This window comes from Furipterus horrens, unplaced genomic scaffold, assembly GCF_987537825.1.
Source record: "Furipterus horrens unplaced genomic scaffold, mFurHor1.1.pri manual_scaffold_17, whole genome shotgun sequence".
NCBI lineage: Eukaryota > Metazoa > Chordata > Mammalia > Chiroptera > Furipteridae > Furipterus > Furipterus horrens.
The window spans coordinates 77,754,542-77,776,866 of NW_028327187.1; the positions used below are offsets into that span (position 1 = coordinate 77,754,542).

Consider the following 22,325-nt stretch of genomic DNA (forward strand, 5'->3'; position numbering starts at 1 on the left):
TCAGCTTCTATAGAGGACATTAAAAGACCAAAGGGGGGGTTATATATATTTATATATTAGAAATCCATAAAGCAATGAAAAGATGAAAGCCTGCATCAAACCGACCCCAAGTAAAGGACAAAAATAAAAAATAAAGAACTCTGATAAAGCAAAAAGAAAAACATTAACATCCCCAAGGGGGAAACAAGAGAACAGTGGTAGAAGCTTATATTTTACAAAAGAAGTGCAAATGGCCAATTGACATATAAAAGGATGATTAAGCTCACCAGTAATCAAAAAATACAAATTAAAACAATGAGATTCTACTTCTGCCTTATCATAATGGCAAAAATGAAAAATGATAAACCTTATTGAGTGTTGATAAAATGCACTCTCATGCCAATTGAAGTGTAAGTTACTGTAATCATAAGGAAATTTGAAATGAAAATATATATCAGCATTTTAGATATTTCCACTTTTCTTTAGAAATGCTCCATTTAGAGACCTCGCCTATGAAAATAATTACAAAATATATATGTATAAATATATATGCAATCAGCATTTTTTAAAAATTATTTTAAACGGTAATGAGCATCTGTTCAAACAGAATTGGTCAACTATGTTATGACATGGCCAAACAATAAAACAATATGCACTGTTTTAAAAAATGGTTGGCTAGTTTATATGATATAAAATATCTTTAAAGGTATACATGAAATAAAGAGTAGTTGTAGGGAAATCACATTATATTTTCACTTTCAGCTATATTTATATATTTATGTATAGTAGAAATTATGCAAGCCTGTCTGTTTTAATACTAAAAATACAATAAATGTGTTTTTATTTTAAAGATATTTTTAAATGGTTTATGTAAACTGTCTTTACTTGTAAAAAATCTGGAATGCTGCATATTAGTATGTTAACAGTATTACTTAGTGCTGAAATTATGAATAATTATTGTCTTTTTATATTTAAAAATTTAAATGGCTTTTATATGTATGCACTGCATTTATAATATTTTTAAAAATCAGAAGACATTTTGGAGGGAGATGATAGGTAGATACTGAGACGCTCAATAGTAGTGACAGACAGTAACATATTGACCAGATTTAGTTACAAATAAGTAGGAGAAGTAAATAAACATGTAGCACTTGAGTAACAGAACAAATAATTTTAAATTTATATATAAATTTCTAACTATGCTATACAGAAAATACCCCCTCCCCCTACAGTATCCAGCCACCATTTAACAGCATTTGAATGTCATTAAGCCACAAATACCTTAATAAATATCAAGATAAGGAAAAAAATAAGAATATGTGATGTCTATCAATAAGAGTATTAAATAGTATGATTAATATGATAAATAGAATACAGAAGATAAAAGGAATGAACTAGATCTAAATATATTAATACCTATAAATCTCAAAAACCTAATTAATTAGCATAACACTCTGTGATGTTTATAGATGCATTCATATGTATGTGAAACTTTTGGCAATATATTAAATTGATTAAGACTAAACTTGCACCAGTGAGGACAAGGAAATGAAACAGGTCACAGAATAGCGAGTAAAAGGAGATGGAATTAAATCTGTAAAAATTTATTTTTAAAATGGAAGCAAATATGACAAAATAACAATAGTTAACTTTAGATGGTGGGGATATGAGTATTTATTATAACACTGTTGTATTTGGGAGATTTTTAATTTTCTCAAAAATAAAATAAATTAAGAAAATATATTATTTGATCTTTATAGAACAAACTTAGATATTAATAATGAAAGCATGAATGAAAACCTCAACCACTTGAAAACTTGAAAAGAATTACACACTTTGAGGACAAAGTGCAAATACAAATTTTTATTAGAGTGATTTAGAAAAATAATGAGAATGAGAACATATATATCGACAACTATGATGGGATTTTCCTTCTGTGTGGTCTGAAGATCTTGTTTAAAAAATACACAAATTGAGGCACTAACACAAACCTACCAAAATAGGTGACGCTCAGGGATCTGCACTCTTATCCAGCTCCAGTTAGTTTAACAATATTTGATTTACCGGGTACTATATGAACAAACTCAGAATCAAATTCATATACTCAAAGACCTTAAATACCAAACAATTTAAAATGAATAGCTCTTCCAGTCCCAGGATGTTCAGTGCAGATATGATCAAGTCCAAAAAACACATTGTGCACAACCAGTCCTGAAAATGGCACAAAAACAGCATCAAGAAATGCTGATTACAAAGATACAAATTTATTAAGGAAGTAGACCTCAAGTTCCTAAGCAATGAGTGCTTTGCCAAGAAGCAAAACAAGAAGGGCTTGAAAGAGATGCAGGCCAACCATGCCAAGGCCATGGGTGCATGTGCCAACGCTATCAAAACCTCATAAAGCTCAAGGAGGTCAAGCCCAGGATCCCAAAGGGTGACAGCCACAAGCTCAATCAACTTGCCTACATCACTCACCGCAAGCTTGGGAAACATGCTGGTGCCCACCTCACCAAGTGTCTCAGGCTCTTCTGGCCCAAATCCAAGGCCAAGCCTCAAGCCAAGGCCCAGGTTACAGCTGTGGCTGCAGGTCTGACTCAGTTTCCCAAAGGTTCCCAGGCACTCTTGAAGGCTCCAGAGTAGAAGCTTCTGTCTGCCAATGTGAAGATGGAAGGACTGGTGTGATCCCTAGGCTGCTGTTTGCACATGGCTGGTGTCCTCCTGTGCTATTTGTACAAATAAACGGGAGGCAGGATCTGTCAAAAAAAAAAAAAAAAAGGAAAATAAATGAATTAGGTCTTCAAATAAACAGGACAACAGGAAAGAAGGAAGCAGGTGCTGACTACAAAATGATAAAAGCAAACATTAATAAATAACAGATAGAAAGACTAAAATTTATTGAGTAAATAAAAAAAAGTTATTTGGAGAAAAAAAAAGTTATTTGGAGAACCAATAGTAATGGTTACAGATAAACCATTATTATTGTGTTGGCCCAAAAGTCCATACGGTTTTTTCTGTAAAGTAAAATACACATTTTTTATTTTCACCAATAACTTTATTGATTGGGGTATTTTGAGTATGTCGACTATCTCCTGTGTGGTATAACGTTGATTTTTCTCAATTAATCTCTAGATATGATCACTATCAACTTCAACTGGCTTACCTGACCATGGAGCATCGTCCAACAAGAAATCTCCAGCACGAAACTTCACAAACCACTTTTGGCACATTGATCAGTCACCACACCTTCTCCATAATTGCACAAATCTTTTTTTTTTTTTTTTTTTTGCATTTCAGTTGAGTTTTAACCTTTTTGAAATAAAGCATAATATGCCACAAACAGGTATTTTCTTCCATCATCAATATTAAAATTGTTACACAAAAATTTACCAATTTTGATTTTTTTTAAATGCATGCTGATATGACAGCTATCATAACACAATCTAACAAAATTGTTTCAAATGAAGTTAAAGACAACTAAGCACTACTAGAACCATCTTATGAAAAAGATGAAACAAACATTTTGGCCAACCCACTTGGGTGATTTTATTACAAGTCCTTCACCAAAGAACACAGCAGGGGGTCATCCTCTTCCTAGTCTCCTAAAAGCAGTATTTTTTCTAGTGTAAACTCTGTATTACAGAACAGAAGCAAGAATGAACAGCAATCACTCTGGAGTCCCTCCATAGAACGGTAGTTTCTAAAGAACTAAAAAACTTGTCAAAGAGCATCTTCTCATTGGGAGACCCCAGTTTGGGTTTAGCAGACAATGTAATTTAAAGAAATTTTAGCCTTTTTTGTTTTCCTTCTTCCCTCCAGTATTATATATATATATATATTATATATATATATATAATATATATAATTGCCACATAATATTATGTAAAGTTAAGGTGTACTACTCATTGATTTGATACACCTCCATCATGTCACATAATGACCTTTTATTTTTTGTGGTGAGAAAAGTTACGATATACTCTCTTAACAACTTTCAAGTATATAGTTCAATATTATTACCTATAATCACGATGCTGTACATTAATTAGATTCCCAGAATTCATTCATCTTATAACTGAAAGTTTGTACCCTTTAACAAACATTTCCCTATTTCTCCCATTCCCCAGCCCCTGGAAACCACCACTGTACTTTCTGTTTCTGAGTTCCACCAAAAGCACATTTCTTTGAGTATTTTTCTTTAATTTTATAAGTAATGTGATTTTTGGATTTTATTCCAAAATATATCCATTTTAAGGTTTTAACTTGCTTACAACTAAATAATATTAGTTAGTGGTTGAACGAACATGTCTTTGTTAGTGAGAAGCACATCAATTAGCTTAATTTGAATCTTAAAATTTAACAAAAAGGCAACAAGATAAATAAAAAGTGAGATCAAATGAGTAGATTAATCACAGATGAAGGGAATTTTGAAATTTTTAAACAATTTTTAATGAAAACCACAATGAGATATCACCTCACACCTGTCAGGATGACTATCATCAATAAATCAAGAAACAAGTGCTAGTGAGGATGTGGAGAAAAGGAAACCCTTTTGCATTGTTGGTGGGAATGCAAATTGCTGCAGCCATTGTGCAAAGCAGTATGGAGATACCTCAAAAATTAAAGATAGAACTGCCTTATGACCAACAATTCCACTTCTGGGAATTTATCTGAAGAAACCCAAAGCATTAATTCAAAAAATATAAGCACCTGTATGTTCGTCGTCGTCGTCGTCGTCGTCGTCGGCAGCCGTCCGTCTCGAGAGACGATGGTGTAGCTTCTTAAGAATCTATCTGCACCGCCGAGAATGGCTGTGCAGTCCGACTCGGGAGTGACATGGTAGTATCTGTCTCCTCCCGTGTTGAATCGACATCTTGCGATGACGCTGAAGCTACAGAGCCTGGGCAGGGTAATATGGAGGGTCTGCTGTTGCCCATGCAGCAGACCCCCCCTCTCTTCGCAGCTGAAGGATCCAAGGGAAAGATGGAGTCAATACAGCTTGGGTTCAGGTGCGCCGCAGGAGTTGCCGGTGTTGACTACAACGTCAAACCGCCTTAGGGACTCCGGCTCCGGATCTTCTGTCGGGGTTTACTCCCTTAGCCTTTCCCCTGAAGAGGTATGCCGCAAGGCAGCGGAGGTTTTTTGGAGTCAGAGTTTTCCTTCTCTGATGTACCCTGACTGGAAGATCGAACCAGCGACACTTAGCTCGCAGGCCGACGCTCAATCCACTGAGCTAAACCAGCCAGGGCAAACCTGTATGTTCACTGCAGCATTATTTACAAATGACAAGATTTGAAAGCACTCCAACTGCCCATCAGTAGATGAGTGGATAAAACAACTATGATGCATTTCGTCGGCAGCCGTCCGTCTCGAGAGACGATGGTGTAGCTTCTTAAGAGTCTATCTGCACCGCCGAGAATGGCTGTGCAGTCCGACTCGGGAGTGACACGGTATCTGTCTCCTCCCGTGTTGAATCGACATCTTGCGATGATGCTGGAGTGTCCTCTCCAGTGAAGCTGAAGCTACAGAGCCTGGGCAGGGTGATATGGAGGGTCTGCTGTTGCCCATGCATTTACATAATGGAATACTACTTGGCTGTAAATAAGAAGTAAAATTCACCCTTTGCCGAACCTGGATAACATTATGCTAAGTGAAATAAGCCAGTCAAAGAAAGAGAACTACCATATGATTTCACTCATGCGTGCAATCTAGTGAACAAACAGAACTAACAAGCAAAACAGAGACAGACTCATAGATAGAGAGCAGGATGACAGCTCTGGGGAGGGTTGTGGTGGGTGGTTGAAGGGATAGAGAAAAAAAAAGAGAGAAAGAATTCATGGACACAGAAAACAGTGTGGTGATTGCAGAGGGAGGGGGGCAGGTGGTGGAAGAGGGTATAAGAGAGATAAATGGTAATGGAAAATAAATAAGATAATTTTCTGATTAAAAAAACAGAAAAGCAACAAGATAAATACATAAAAACTGATATTCCATGAGTAGATTTAATCATAAATGAAGAGGAATTTTAAATTAAAAGGAATTTTTTAAATCATCACCCAAGGATATGTTTATTGATTTCAGAGAGGGAGGAAAAGAGAGAAATTAATGGTTGCCTCCCATACATACCCCAACTGGGACTGAACCTGAAACCTAGGTATTTGCCCTGACCAGGGATAAAACCCACAACCCTTTTGATGTATGAAACAACATTCCATCCAACTGAGCCAGCTGGCCAGGGTGAAGGGATTTTTATTTATTTATTTATTTTTTATTTATTGAGGTGACATTGGCTAATTCAATTATGTAGGTCTCAATTACATATTCAATTCTATGATGCATCATCTGTATATTATATTGTGTGTTTTCCACCCAAAGTCACATCTTCTTCTCTCACTATATATTTGACCCGCTCTACCCTTTACTGTCCCCCCCATCCCCTTCCCTCTGGTAATTACCATACTGTTGTCTGTGTCTATGAGTTCTTGTTTGTTTGACTTGTTTTTTCATTTGTTGCTTTCAGTTTTATATCCCACATGAGTGAAATCATATGATTCTTGACTTTTCCCTCTGACTTATCTAGCTTAGCATGTTATTCTCAAGATGCATCCATATTGTCTCATGTGGCAGTATTTCATCTTTACTGATGACTGAGTACTATGTCATTGAGGATACTTTGTAAAAATCTTTGCTAATAACAAAGAAAAACGGATGATTGTATAACTTTTCTAGAAATATATACATGAGCAAAATATATTTAAGAAGTAGAAAACCTTAACAGATCATGTAAGACACTTGTAAAATAAGAATAAGAAATTAAATAATTAACTGTTTTAATAATCAGTGTTTATGATATAGGTTGTGGCTGAGCTTATGCTTTTACTTTCTCTTACCAAATACATTGAATTGATTGAAATGACATGAGAAAAATAATGAATATCTAACAGTGTTGCAAAAGTGGAAGAAGTGCCATCCATGAATCTTCATGTTAAATACCAAAATAAATACTAGATGAAAATGAGATCACAAAGCTTGCAGAAAAATGTTAGAGCAAATATTTATATAACCTAGCCGTTAATGACCTTTCTAAAACAACAAAGAAAAACTACAAATGGAAAGATTGATATATTTCATTAAATAAGGATTTAGAAATAAAATAAAAATTAAAAGGTTAAAGGTAAACAAAAATTTTGCTACATTTATAACACATGAGGTCTTAACATCCATAGCATAACATACTTCTTACAAATCAATTTTTAAAAATAAGCGTTTGAAGGGAAAGATGGACAAAGGTCATTAACTAATATGTTAATGTTACTAAAGGGAAAAAGCATTCAGAGAAAATGAAGAATACAAGGAAGGAAGGGAAAGAGGTAGGAAAATACTGTATCTTCTTTAAATAAAAAATATAAATTAAAATAATGAAATATTTTTGTCTCTAAAATTGAAGAGACTGTTACAATATCTAGTCTTGACATAATCAATCTAGATGCTTAGGTACAAATTTTGGATCCACTACTTCCATTTATTAGCTGCATTATGTGGGGCAAGTAAGTTAACATTTATGTAACTCAGTATTCTGTATCTATGAGATGAAAGGTTGTTTGGGAATCTAATAAATTAATATATTTCAAGCATTTAGAACTGTGCCCCATTCATATTAAGTCGTCGTCGTCGTCGGCAGCCGTCTGTCTTGAGAGACGATGGTGTAGCTTCTTAAGAGTCTATCTGCACCGCCGAGAATGGCTGTGCAGTCCGACTCGGGAGTGACATGGTATCTGTCTCCTCCCGTGTTGAATCGACATCTTGCGATGACGCTGGAGTGTCCTCTCCAGTGAAGCTGAAGCTACAGAGCCTGGGCAGGGTGATATGGAGGGTCTGCTGTTGCCCATGCAGCAGACCCCCCCTCTCTTCGCAGCTGAAGGGTCCAAGGGAAAGACGGAGTCAATACAGCTTGGTTTCAGGTGCGCCGCAGGAGTTGCCGGTGTTGACTACAACGTCAAACCACCTTAGGGACTCCGGCTCCGGATCTTCTGTCGGGGTTTACTCCCTTAGCCTTTCCCCTGAAGAGGTATGCCGCAAGGCAGCGGAGGTTTTTTGGAGTCAGAGTTTTCCTTCTCTGATGTGCCCTGACTGGAAGATCGAACCAGCGACACTTAGCTCACAGGCCGACGCTCAATCCACTGAGCCAAACCACCCAAGGGCCAATTCATATTAAGTACTATATGAGTCGTCGTCGTCGGCAGCATTGAACTCATACACTTGGAGGGCCACAATTTGACTGGAGTCAAGTAGTGGCTGTACCTTTTAGACAAGACATGCATTCTGATTCTACCAGGTCCACTCCATTCAGTTTTTTATCTGATTGGTTCCATAGGCACTGGAGTTTCTGACCCTTGATGGAAAAGTTCAAGCTTTCCCTTCTATCTACTAAAGAGTAGGAACACTGAAGCGCTGAAGTGAGTTGGAAAAGACCAGTAATACACTTGAGTTACTTTATTAGACGGTGGGGTATTCCCCCTAGGGAGATTATGCCTGTATCGAGGGAAACACTTTCTTTTTTATTTTATTTTTATTGTTTATGCTGTTATACTTCCCGCTTTTTCTCCCTTTCTCTTAAGTCAATCCCCATATTGTTGTCCGTGTCCATGGGTTGTGCATAAGTGTTCATTGATTAATCCCTTCACCATCTTTCATTCTGTCCCACACCCCCCTTTAGACAGTTGTCAATTTGTTCCATGTATCTAAGTTTATGTTACAATTTTATTTATTAGTTTATTGTGTTCATTAGATTCCACATATAAGTAAGATCATGTGGTATTCTTCTTTCACTGACTGGTTTAATTTATTTAGCATAATTTTTTCCAGGTCCATCTATGCTGTTGCAAAATGAAAAAGTTTATTCTCTTTTACTGCTGCATAGTATTCCATTGTGTAAATGTATTACAGCTCTTATGTATAGCTAAAGAAACCATTAGCTAGATGAATAGGGAACCCACTATACAGGAGGACATTTTCACCAACGATACATCTGACAAGGGTTTAATCTCCAAAATATGCAAAGACTAATACAACTCAATTCCAAGAAGACAGACAACCCTATTAAGAAATGGACAAAACACCTGAATAGACACTTCTCCAAAAAGAACATATGGAGGGCCTGTGGACATATGAAAAATGCTGAACATCACTAATCATCAGAGAAATGCAAATTAAAACCTCAATGAGGTATTACCTTGCATCTGTCAGAATGGCTACTATCAATAAATCAACAAACAACAACGGTTGGCAAGAATGTGAAGAAAAGGGAACCGCAGTGCACTGTTGGTGGGAATGCAGACTGGTGCAGCCACTGTGGAAAACAATATGGAGTATCCTTTAAAAATTAAAAATGGAATTCCTTTTGACCCAGTGATTCCACTTCAGGGAATATACCCCAAGGATCTCAAAACACCAATGCAAAAAAAAAAAAAAAAAAAAAAAAAAAAAAGCACACTCATGTTTATAGCAGTGCTATTTACAATAGCGAAGATTTAGAAACAGCCTAAGTGCCCATCAGTAGATGAGCGGATTAAAATGCAGGGGGCAAACACTTTTCCAATGATGATAACAAGGATGATGATGATGATAGCAGCTAATACTTTTTCTTCCATTTATCTTTCCATGCCTTTTACTATCAGAGTTACATGACCTTGAGGGATTTGCAACTCAAAAGTGGACCTTGAGAAGGATATGAGATGGGACTGAATGTCTGCCCCACTGTGCTGGGTTTAATGAGATTTTATGTTATAAACTATGGCATAAGTTTTATTTTATGGTTTCTTTTCAAAAGGAATTTGGAAGAATCAAATTCCTTCTAAATATATTAAATCAATAAAAAGAAAGTGAAAATGAGAGGTTAGAGAAAAATACTCAGTTGTAATTAAAGATAATATGGAGGACTGGACATGGGAAAGGAAAGCAAGAGTATTTTTTTCATCAGGATGTAGAAATAAGTAGAACAGCTGCTATTTTCAACCTCATTCACACCAATAAGGTAGAACTGATGACAAAGTGAAAGTGTCAGAAGAAATTGAACCTAAGATTTTAGAGGTCATCAAAGTTTAATCTCCTTAAAGATAGAATGTTGGCCATGGGAATATTGTAGGCATTTAAAAATACTCTGAGATGGATACAATTATATAAACACTCAAATACATAAAGCAGAGGTTACATTTCCAAGATAACTCTATGAAGCCCATTTATCTGCAGCACGGTTAAGAGTTGAAGTTAGCTACATTATAGTCAAATGGAAATGTATCACAATTAAAAACATTGTATGTAAAAACTGCTTCCAACATGCAAATCAGAATACCAACAGAAATACACCTGTCAGTAGTGGGAGGAAATACTTCCACATAGATTTGCAAGTAGATTCCTGAGACTATATTATCAGTACTTAGAAATCTCCAATGGCAACCAGAAAAAAAGGGAGTACAATTGTAAAATAAATCTCTTTCCAAGGTAACTGCTTCATTGGCAAATCTGTATATTAGATAACTAGGACAACTGGCATTAATTTTTAATAGCCTGAAGTCCTCAGATTGGCATTTATTGATGGCATCTATTGTTGAATTGTGATGTTGCAGTCCAAACCCATCAGACATTGAAAATGCCCAAATACAAATCAAATGATAATGCAATGTTTATAGGAAAAGTTTCATGGTCTATAGAAGATGGAGGGTAAAACAAAGATAATATAGTTAGAAAAGGTCGAGGAGGCTGGAAGATGGCGGAGGAGTGAGGGGAGGCTGCGCTTTCAGGCTCCCGAGACCCGTCTGCAGTTTGGGCTAATTGCAGACAGAACTTCTCAGTGAGCAGCTGGACACTGGCAGGAGTAGAGCTATGGCACTGCTGGATTAGAGAAAATCCATCTGGGAACAACCTGTTTAGTGAGGATAGCGGAGGAAAAGGGGATGAAATGGAATTCCTGATTGGGGAGGCTGCCTGAGCTGCAGCTGGAAGTACAAAAAGGCTTTTTGGCGACCACAGGCTGCCCCAGAGAGGAGTCGGGAGGAGAGCGGATCTCTGCCCACTGGCAGAGACGGGACTCGACCAAGTGGCATTGGTGCTGAAGGACAGGAGACAGCGTGCTGCCGGGTAAGTGAGAACATAATTCTCCTTTATATTTTTCCCTAGTGGATGGTGGAGAGGGGAGGAAAGTTTGGGGGTGGTAGGGCATTCTTGAGGAGCGCAGGCACAGAGGCGCGCTCATCCACTCCCCAATACCCCTGGGTCCCGGGGGTGCGCATAGGGAAGTGCTCTCATTCACTGGCCCAGGTGCATAGGGCAGTGAGTCCAGGCATACCTCGGACACTCCCCAATGGACATAAGATCAGTGCCCCAACGGGCACAGGGAGGGCCCACTGAACATGCAGAGGAAAGTGCACAGATACCCCTAGCCAGCTCCCGTGGGCGACAGGCCAGAGGCCGGAAAGCAGACCACTAGCTCAGGCTCTGTTCCTGCCGGCCCAGACAGGTGAGGGAAGGCAGTCGGCTGCGGCGCGGGAACAGCCGGCGACAGTGACTCACAGAAGCTCACTTCCACTGTGCACAAGTGTCCGGGGCCCTGCCCTAAGAGGCGAGAGACCAACTCCCGGAGCTCGGCTCAGCGGGACTAAGGGCACAGGCACGAGAGCGCGAAATCACCTCAGCCCAGCAACAATAGGCGCCAATCGAGAGGCAAGCTCTCTGGCCGCCTGCGCATGCAGGGACGCGCACTCAAGGACACCTAAGCTGGCTCCAGCGGGCAGCAAGGGAGCGCGCTGTGCCGGCAACCGCGGGCGCACACCCTTGCGGCAACCGCGGGTGCACACCATTGCTGCAAGAAACAAGAACCTCTGAACCGCCACACTAGACCAGCTGCAGACGCAGAAAAAGAAGACGACACACCAAGGCTAAACTGAGTAAAAACATCCCCCCCTTTTTTCCCTTTTTTTCACTTTTTTATCTCTCTTTCTTCTTTTTCTTTCTTTTCTTTCTTTCTTTCTTTCTTTCTTTCTTTCTTTCTTTCTCTCTCTCTCTCTCTTTCTTTCTTTCTTTCTTTCTTCTTTTCTTTCTTCTGTTTCCTTGCTGTTTTTTTCCGCTTCCAAAAAGAAAAACAAACTTTATCTCTAACGTGTTGCATATAACCTCTCCTTCTCATCCTTTCTCTTTAATCGTTGTTCATTTGTTTGTGTGTCTAGTTTAGCCCCCATCACTCTAAAAAATAGAATATAATTACTATATAAACCCAATACAATACAATCCCACTTTCTTACTATATTATGCATTTTCCCATCTTTTTCTTATATTTTTATTAACATACAATGTAAATATTACCCACTGGCTTGCATAGTCTCAACTATTATTAATCTATCACCCACTCTATCAAAAATTATATTTTTCCTCCCCAAAAACAACTCCTATCTATTCTTCTTATACTATAAAAGCTCTAATCTCTTTACATTTATATTAATATGGGCTCGTAGGCTGACGATAGCAGGATAGAGGGTGGGGGATATTTTTTGAGGGTGTGGGTCTCCTGCCTGGGCTGTGTGTTTATGTTTTTAACAGCATCTCCACAAAAGAACTCAAGACAAAGTGGACAGAGTGACTCTCAAGCAACTAGCCAGAAGGAAGATGCTACCAAAGAACATCTGAAATATAACCAGACAGCATAAACAAATGACATAAAGGGTAACTAAAGAACATCAGGCTCAGGATATCAAAGAGACTGCACCACTGAAACCCCCAGATCTCCCATAAAGAATCTCACACAACAAAGGAGGGAAGTCAAAGCAGACAATTCCCCCCCCCCAAAAAAATAAATAAATAAATAAATAAAAACAAAAAGAATCCAACATGGTAAGACACAAAAATAACCCCTCAATGAAAAGTAAAGAGGAATAAACAGAAAGAGAGATCGATGAAATAGACATAGCCCAAATGTCAGACATGGAATTCAAAAAAATGGTGGTAAAGAAGCTCAATATTCTCGACAATCTTAAAAACAACTATGACAACCTCCAAGGAAGTTACCAGCAGCTCCAAGAAAATTACAAGGAACTTGCAGAGAACTACACCAGTATAAAAAAAGACATAGAAACTGTTAAAAAGAACCAGGAAAAATTGAAGAATTCAATCTCTGAACTGAAAAACACAGTAGAATCAGTCAAAAGCAGACTAAACGAAGCAGAGGATCGGATTAGTGAGTTAGAAGGTAATGTAGAGAAAAACTCCCAGACATTACAGCAAAATGAAAAAAGATTGAAAAAATATGAACAAGATGTAAGGGAATTACAGGATAGCATGATAATAAATAATATCAGGATCATAGGAATTAGAGAGGGAGAAGAAAATGAGCATGGAATTGAAAAACTGATAGGAGAAATAGTGACAGAAAATTTTCCGAACCTGATGAGAGAAAAAATTATACAAGTTCAGGAAGCACAGAGTTCCAATGAAGAGGAACCCCCAAAAACCCACTCCAAGGCACATCATAGTTAAAATGGCAACATTGCAAGACAAAGAGAGAATCCTAAAAGCAGCAAGAGAAAAACAGCAAATAACATACAAGGGAGCTCAGATAAGGCTATCAACTGATTTCTCAACAGAAACATTACAAGCCAGAAGGGAATGGTCAAAAATATTTCAAGCAATGAAAAACAAAAGCCTAAAACCAAGAGTACTCTACCCAGCGAGGCTCTCATTCAAAATAGAAGGTGAAATAAGGAGTTTCTCAGGCAAAGGAAGACTGAAAGAATACATCTCCACCAAACCAGCATTGCAAGAGATGCTAAAGGGAGTGTTCCCCCCCCCCCCCCAAAAAAAAGAAGAAAAGAACAAGAGAGGAGAGGAACAAAGGTACAAAGGGCAATGAATAAATACATGTCAATAATAACCTTAAATGTAAATGGATTAAATGCTCCAATTAAAAGACATAGGGTAACAGAAAGGATAAGAAAACAGGACCCACATATTTGCTGTCTACAAGAAACACACCTGAAAACAAAAGATTTACACAGACTGAAAGTAAAGGGATATAAAAAAATATTCCAAGCCAACGGACCTGAAAAAAAAGCCGGGGTAGCAGTCCTCATATCAGACAAAATGGATTTCAAAGTAAGGGCAATAAAAAGAGACAAAGAAGGGCATTTCATAATACTTAAAGGAACAATCCATCAAGAAGATATGACATTGATAAACATATATGCACCCAACATAGGAGCACCCAAATACATAAAGCAAATACTAGATGACCACAAAAAGGATATCAACAACAACACACTCACAGTAGGGCACTTCAACACTCCATTATCAACAATAGACAGATCATCCAAGCAAAGAACACCAAGGATACACAGGCACTGAACAACACATTAAACCACATGTACCTAACTGATATATATAGAACTTTCCACCCCAAAGAAGCAAAATATACATTCTTTTCAAATGCACATGGGACATTTTCAAACATAGACAACATGATAGGACACAAAACAAGCCTCAACAAATTCAAGAAAATTGAAATCATATCAAGCATCTTTTCAGATCAAAATGCCTTGAAACTAGAAATCAACCTTAGGGAAAAAAATCAAAGACACCCAAACTCATGGAGATTGAATAACATGCTATTAAATAATGAATGGGTTAACAATGACATCAAAGAAGAAATCAAGAAATTTCTAGAAACTAATGATAATGAACACACAACAGCCCAAAACCTATGGGACACAGCAAAAGCAGTCCTGAGAGGGAAGTTCATAGCAATACAGGCATATCTGAAAAAGATAGAAAAATCTCAAATAAAAAACCTAACCATAATGCTACAAGAACTAGAACAGCAACAACAAACAAAGCCTAGGGCAAGAAGAAGGAAGGAAATCATCAAAATCAGAACAGAACTAAATGACATAGAGACTAAACAAACAATCCAAAAGATCAACAAAACTAGGAGCTGGTTCTTCGAAAAAATCAACAAAATCGACAAGCCTCTAGCCAGTCTAATCAAGAAAAAAAAGAGAGAAGACCCAAATAAACAAAATCAGAAATGAAAGAGGAGAAATCACGACTGATACCACAGAAATACAAATGATAGTTAGAAATTACTACAGACAACTGTATGGCAAGAAATTTGACAATCTAGAAGAAATGGACAAATTTCTAGAAACATACAACCTTCCAAAACTGAATCAAGAAGGAGTGGAAAGTCTCAACAGACCAATAACAAAGAAGGAAAACGAAACAGTAATCCAAAATCTCCCTGCACACAAAAGCCCTGGACCGGATGGCTTCACAGGCGAATTCTACAAAACATTCAGAGAAGAACTAGCTTCTATCCTCCTCAAACTGTTCTGAAAAATCCAAGAAGAGAGGAAAATCCCAAACTCTTTCTATGAAGCCAGTATTATCCTAATCCCAAAACCAGGTCAAGACACAACAAAGAAAGAAAACTAGAGGCCAATATCACTGATGAACATAGATGCTAAAATCCTCAATAAAATATTGGCAAACAGGATCCAGCAATACATCAAAAAGATCATACATCATGATCAAGTGGGCTTCATTCCAGGGATGCAAGGATGGTTTAAAATTCGCAAATCAATAAATATAATACATCACCTAAACAAAATGAAAGACAAAAATCACATGATCATATCAATAGATGCAGAAAAAGCATTTGAAAAAGTACAACACCCATTTATGATGAAAACACTCAGCAAAATGGGAATAGAGGGAGCATACCTTAACATAATTAAGGCTATATATGAGAAGCCTGAGGCCAACATCATACTCAATGGACAAAAACTGAAAGCATTCCCCCTGAATTCAGGAACTAGACAAGGTTGTCCATTCTCTCCACTCCTATTCAACATAGTATTGGAAGTCCTAGCCACAGCAATCAGACAAGAAAAAGAAACAAAAGGCGTCCAATTTGGGAATGAAAAAGTAAAACCATCACTATATGCAGATGACATGATAGTATACATAGAAAACCCTATGAACTCCACTAAAAGACTACTCGATATAATAAGTGAATTTGGCAAAATAGCAGGGTACAAAATAAATATACAGAAATCTAAGGCATTTCTGTACACGAACAATAAAATATCAGAGACAGAGACAAAAAAGAAAATACCATTTACTATAGCAACAAGAAAAATAAAGTACCTAGGAGTAAACTTAACTAAAGAGATAAAAGACCTGTGCACTGAAAATTACATAACATTGAAGAAAGAAATTAAGGAAGATACAAATAAATGGAAGCAAATACCATGTTCTTGGATGGGAAGAATCAACATCATCAAAATGGTCATACTACCCAAAGCAATTTACAGATTCAATGCAATCCCTATTAAAATACCAATGACATATTTCACAGACCTGGAACAAATACTCCAAAAATTCATATGGAACCAAAAAAGACCCCAAATAGCAAAAGAAATTTTGAGACAGAAGAACACAGCAGGAGGAATCACAACACCAGGCATCAAACAATACTACAAAGCCACTGTGATCAAAACAGTCTGGTACTGGCATAAGAACAGAAATATAGATCAGTGGAACAGAATAGAGAGTCCAGAAATAAACCCAGGCCTCTATGGTCAACTAATATTTGATAAAGGGAGAAGGAACATAAAATGGAGTGAGAAGAGCCTCTTTAACAAATGGTGCTGGAAGAACTGGATAGGGACCTGCAAAAAAATAACTAGACCGCCAACTTACACCACACACGAGGATAAACTCAAGATGTATCAAAGACTTAAATGTAAGCCGTGACACCATCAAAGTCCTAGAGAAAAACATAGGCAAGAAAATATCAGATATCTCATGTAACAATTTATTCACGGATACATCTCCTAAAGCAAGAGAAATAAAGGAAAAAATAAACAAATGGGATTACATCAAACTAAAGAGTTTCTGCTCAGCTAAAGAAAACATCAGCAAGATGAAAAGGAAACCAACCATATGGGAAAACATATTTGCCAATGACATCACAGACAGGGGACTGATTTCCAAAATATATAAAGAGCTGATATGACTCAACATCAAGAAAACAAACAACCCAATTAAAAAATGGGCAAAGGACCTGAACAAACACTTCTCCGAAGAGGACATACAGAAGGTCCATAGACACATGAAAAAATGCTCAACATCATTGGCCATCAGGGAGATGCAAATAAAAACCACAACAAGATACCATTTTACACCAGTCAGAATGGCCATCATCAACAAATCAACAAACAACAAGTGCTGGCGAGGATGTGGAGAAACGGGAACCCTACTGCACTGTTGGTGGGAATGCAGACTGGTGCAGCCACTATGGAGAACAGTATGGAATTACCTCAAAAGATTAAAAATGGAACTGCCTTTTGAACCAGCGACTCCACTACTAGGATTATACCCGAAGAATCTTGAAACACCAGTTCAAAAGAACTTATGCACCCCTATGTTCATTGCAGCACTGCTTACAATAGCTAAGTGCTGGAAACAACCTAAGTGCCCTTCTGTAGATGAGTGGATCCAAAAACTGTGGTACATTTACACGATGGAATACTATGTAGCAGAAAGAAAGAAGGAACTCCTGCCATTTGCAACAACATGGATGGAACTAGAGAGAATTATGCTTAGTAAAATAAGCCAGGCAAAGAAAGAAAAATACCATATGGTACCACCTAATACAGGAAACTAAAGAACAACACAAACGAAGGAACTAAATAGAACAAAGAGCAGAATAGCAGTCAATAGGGGGGAGGGGAGAGGGAGAGAAGGGGGATAAGTAAGGGAAGGGTTTAGTCAAAGAACCTGTATAAATGACTCATGGACATGGGAAACAGGGAGGGATATTATTGCGGGAGAGGGGGTGGGTTGGGTGGGGGAGAGAAATTGGGGGAAAAGGGGACAAATGTAATTGAAAAACCAAAAAATAAAAATAAAAAGGTCTAACTCTTGCAAAGGTAATGTCTATTGTTGATGGTAAATATGAGTTGCTACAGAAGATATAGAAATTGTAGTAGCATTATATCAAGAATGTCTTCAAACTTTTGAGTTTGTCTACATCAAATCTCTTCAAACTGTAGGAAGCTAGAAACAGTTTAAAGGAAATTGATTTCTAGCTACTCGATTTCCATATATCTTCTTTCTTAAAATCGATCTTCCAGAAAATATCCCTGAGGTCAAAGCATCCCCTTTTGCATTGATATTTTTCCACTTTACAAAATAAAGTCATGTTTTTGTCACACATTGAAAATTTTACTACATTGCATTGACTCTACTTGTAAAAACCTTGAGCCAACAAAGGGATGGTTTCAAATATATATTGTACATTAGTGTCCATCTTGAGAAACTGAAAGACTTTAATGACTAAGTAATAAATCATTTTTCAAGTCCATAATTTCCAATTCTTTGCCTTGGACAAAATTGAAGGAGAACCTAATTGAATTGTCAGATGATAGGTCATTAAGATAATTTATGAAGACAGATCATTGTATGATTTTTGGCATATTATTTGGAAGGAATTCAAAGATAGAAAAAAATTACTATCATAAAGTCCTTCTATTCCCATTTATTTATTCATAAAAAAATAAAAGGAAAAGACTTGCCAGCAGTAAGGCATATTGATACTTGGATCAATAAACTAATAGGGGGGAAAGCCCTCAAATTTCCAATGAAATTTCACCTTTGCATATTTAATATTTATCAAAATTGGTGATGTGTTTACATTATTTTGATCAATTCTGTACCAACAATAATTACAATGACAACAATACAGAACAATTTTAACACTTAAAAATTTTAATTTATAAAATTTTTGTGGTGGGTAAGTATGATAACATAATCATTGAAAGGCTTCTTAACATAAAAATATATAAAATTAGGACAAAACTTTTGTGTTTATAATAAATGGAAATATGCATCAAAGGAAAAAAGAAAATACAGTATAAATTATGCAATTTTTAAAAAATATTTTTATTGTTGTTCTATTACTGTTGTCCCAATTATTCCCCCATCACTCTCCACTACCCAACCGATCCCCTGCTCCCACAGTCAATCCCCTCACTGTTGTTCATGTCCATGGGTCCTTTATACATGTTCCTTGACTAGTCTCTTCCCCTTCTCCCTCACCATTCTCCCCTTTGGTCACTGTTAGTCTGTTCCTTGTTTCCATGCCTCTGGTTCTATTTTGCTCATTTGTTTGTTTTGCTCATTAGGTTCCTCTAATAGGTGAGGTCATATGGTATTTGTCTTTCACTGCCTGGCTTATTTCATTAAGCATAATACTTTCCATTTTCATTCATTGCTGTCACAAAAAGTAGGAATTCCTATTTTCTTTCTGCTGCTCATAATTCCATTGTGTAAATGTGCCACAGTTTTTTTTATCCCCTCATCTACTGATGGGCACTTAGGCTGTTTACAGCACTTGGCTATTGTAAATAATGCTGCTATAAACATAAAGAAGCATAGGTTCTTTAGAACTGGTGTTTCAGGACTCTTAAAATATAATCCCAGCAATGTAATCACTGGATCAAAAAGTAGTTCCATTTTTCGTTTTTTGTTTTTTTTTTTCTTTTGAGAAAATTCCATACTGTTTTCCACAGTGGCTGCACCAACAGTGCACTAGGGTTTCCTTTTCTCCACATCCTTGCTACGACTTGTTCGTTGATTTGTTAATAATGACCATTCTGACTGGTGTGAGGTGGTAAATTATGCAATTGTTAAAGAGGAGTCTGTTGATGTATTTTAAAAACAAACCATGGTGGGTTTCAAATTACCACAGTATTTAGATTCTGTTGGATATTTTCAGAGAGTGACAGTCTATTTCAAAATGTCAGCATTCATAATACTTCAGAAATTACATTTTTCCATTATTTAAATACATTATGACAAACTTCAGAAGTTAGCTTAAATATGTGTCAGGTGTACGCAGTGGGTCAAAATGCTGTTATAGGAGTACATAAACAAAAATGCTTGAAGATTTCTTATTTAAAGGCTGCCTTCTACCTTTGGTTCTCTGCTTTGCAAGTCCAAAAACTCACCCTTGTCAGCATCCAGATGGTTAAGGCCCTGAGAGACTAACTCACAAAAATGAAAAACAGATGATACTGAGATAGACTTCAGAACATCAATTAATTTCCAGTGAGAAATATCACTTTCACACTTACTGGAAGCACTCAAATGTATTCATTTAGCACATTTCCCCTCAGCAGAACTGACTGGAAATATAAATAAAAATCAGAACAAGAAAATGAGGGATTGTTGATTGTCCTTTGACTCTGAATTGTAAGTGTAGCACATCGTTATTCAGAACAGACATAAGCAATATTATCTAAAGGATATGTAATGGATTATTATAAGATGGTTGTTAGGTAAACTGTGATTTATAAGATCATAAACCAAATATTTATTGGCATAAATCCACACTGGTGCTATAAATCCATCCTTCAGCAGAAATAGTCTTGCTCGTGGGATTAGAAATACTGGAAATCTAATGGCTAAGTCATCTTTTATCCATTGGGTACTACCAATGTACTTCAGTGATTCTCCTTCCCTATGCTTTTGTGGCTGACCAACCTCTCCAGTCACTTCAAATTCACTCATTATTTATTATTTTTTAAAGAATATTTTATTGATTATGTTGTTAGATTAGTCCCATTTTTTTATGCCCTTTGCTTCCCTCTGCCCAGTAACCCCTTCCCTCCAGCAATCCCACCCCCCTTAGTTTGTGTTCATGGGTCATGCATATAAGTTCTTTGGCTTCACCCTTTCCAATATTATTCTTAACTTCCTTGCCTCTATTTTGTAACAACCAATTATACTTCTTAATCCCTGCACCATTTCCCCACTTCTCCCCCTTCTCCCAAGCAGCTGATAACCCTCCAAATGACCCCCATACCTATGATTCTTTCTGGTTTGCTTAGTTGGATTTTGTTTCTATTTTTTAGATTGAGTTGTTGATAGCTGTGAGTTTGTTGTCATTTTGGTGTTCATAATTTTTATCTTCTTTTTCTTAAATAAGTCCCTTTAACATTTTGTATAATAATGGTTTGGCGATAATGAACTCTTTTAGCTTTACCTTGTTTGGGAAGCACTTCATCTACCCTTCCATTCTAAATGATAGCTTTGTTGGATAGAGTAATCTTGGTTGTAGGTTCTTGTTTTTCATCACATTGAATACTTCTTGCCTGCAAAGTTTCATTTGAGAAATCAGCTGACAATGTTATAGACATCTCTTTGTAGGTAACTCTCTGCTTTTCTCTTGCTACTTTTGATATTCTCTCTGTATTTTGAACCTTTGGCATTTTAATTATGATGTGTTATGGTGTGGTCCTCTTTGGGTCTAGCTTGTTTGGGACTCTCTGTGCTTCGTGGACTTGTATGTCTATTTCCTTCACCAAATTTGGGGAGTTTTCCTTCATTATTTTTTCACATAAGCTTTCAATTTCTTGCTCCACCTCTTCTCCTTCTGGCACCCTTATGATTCGGATATTGGCATGTTTAAAGTTGTTCCAGAGCTTCCTAAGCCTCTCCTCATTTTTTTTTTCAATTCTTGTTTCTTCATTCTGTACTGGTTGGCCATTTTTTTCTTCCTTATGTTCCAAATCATTGATTTGAACTCTGGTTTCCTTCCCTTCACCATTGGTTTTTCTGTGGATTTTCCTTCATTTCATTTAGCATAGCCTTCACTTCTTCCCTTATGCATTTGCCATACTCAAGCATATCTGTCAAGCCTGTGAGCATCTTTGTCACCAGTGTTTTGGATTCTGGGTCTCTTAGGTTGTCTTTCTCCTCATCTGTTAGGCTGGCTATCTCCTCGTCACTTAGTTCTCCCACTGGAACCTTGATCCCTTCTCCTTTTTGGGCCATACTTCTCTGTCTCCTCATCTTGACAGGCTTCTGCGTTTGTTTGCCTCTGTGTCTTAGGTAGAGCTGTCACTCCTGTTATGTTTAAGGGGCAGAGCCTTAGGAATTCGTCAGTACAGGGCGACTTGTTTCACCATGTTGTGGCACTGTATGTGGGGGAGGGGTCTGAGAGGGAACAATGCCGCTTGCTCAGCACTCGCCCCTTTTCCAGGCACTTCTCCCACTTCTCTATGAGACTGGTGTCTCTCTAGCTGTTTCCTTGGCCATCATTCCCAGAATGGGTGGGTCTGTGGACATAGTAGCACCCTGGTGGCCCTTTGAACAAGCGGACTCTGCTGAGAGACTGGCAGTTTCTTCCTCCGTCCCAACTCCCACTGGTTTGCACAGTAAGAAGGAACGAGGCTTGATTTTCCCTGGGGCTGGAACTGTGAGCTGTGCAGTCTTGTCAGGAGCTGGGAACACTCCCCAGGTGT

At 37.4% G+C, this 22,325-nt stretch overlaps 1 pseudogene; it reads left to right on the top strand.

Moving 5' to 3' along the window:
• The first annotated feature begins 2,152 nt into the window (after positions 1–2,152).
• Positions 2,153–2,619, top strand: LOC149991334 (large ribosomal subunit protein eL29 pseudogene; annotated as a pseudogene).
• Positions 2,620–22,325: the final 19,706 nt, after the last annotated feature.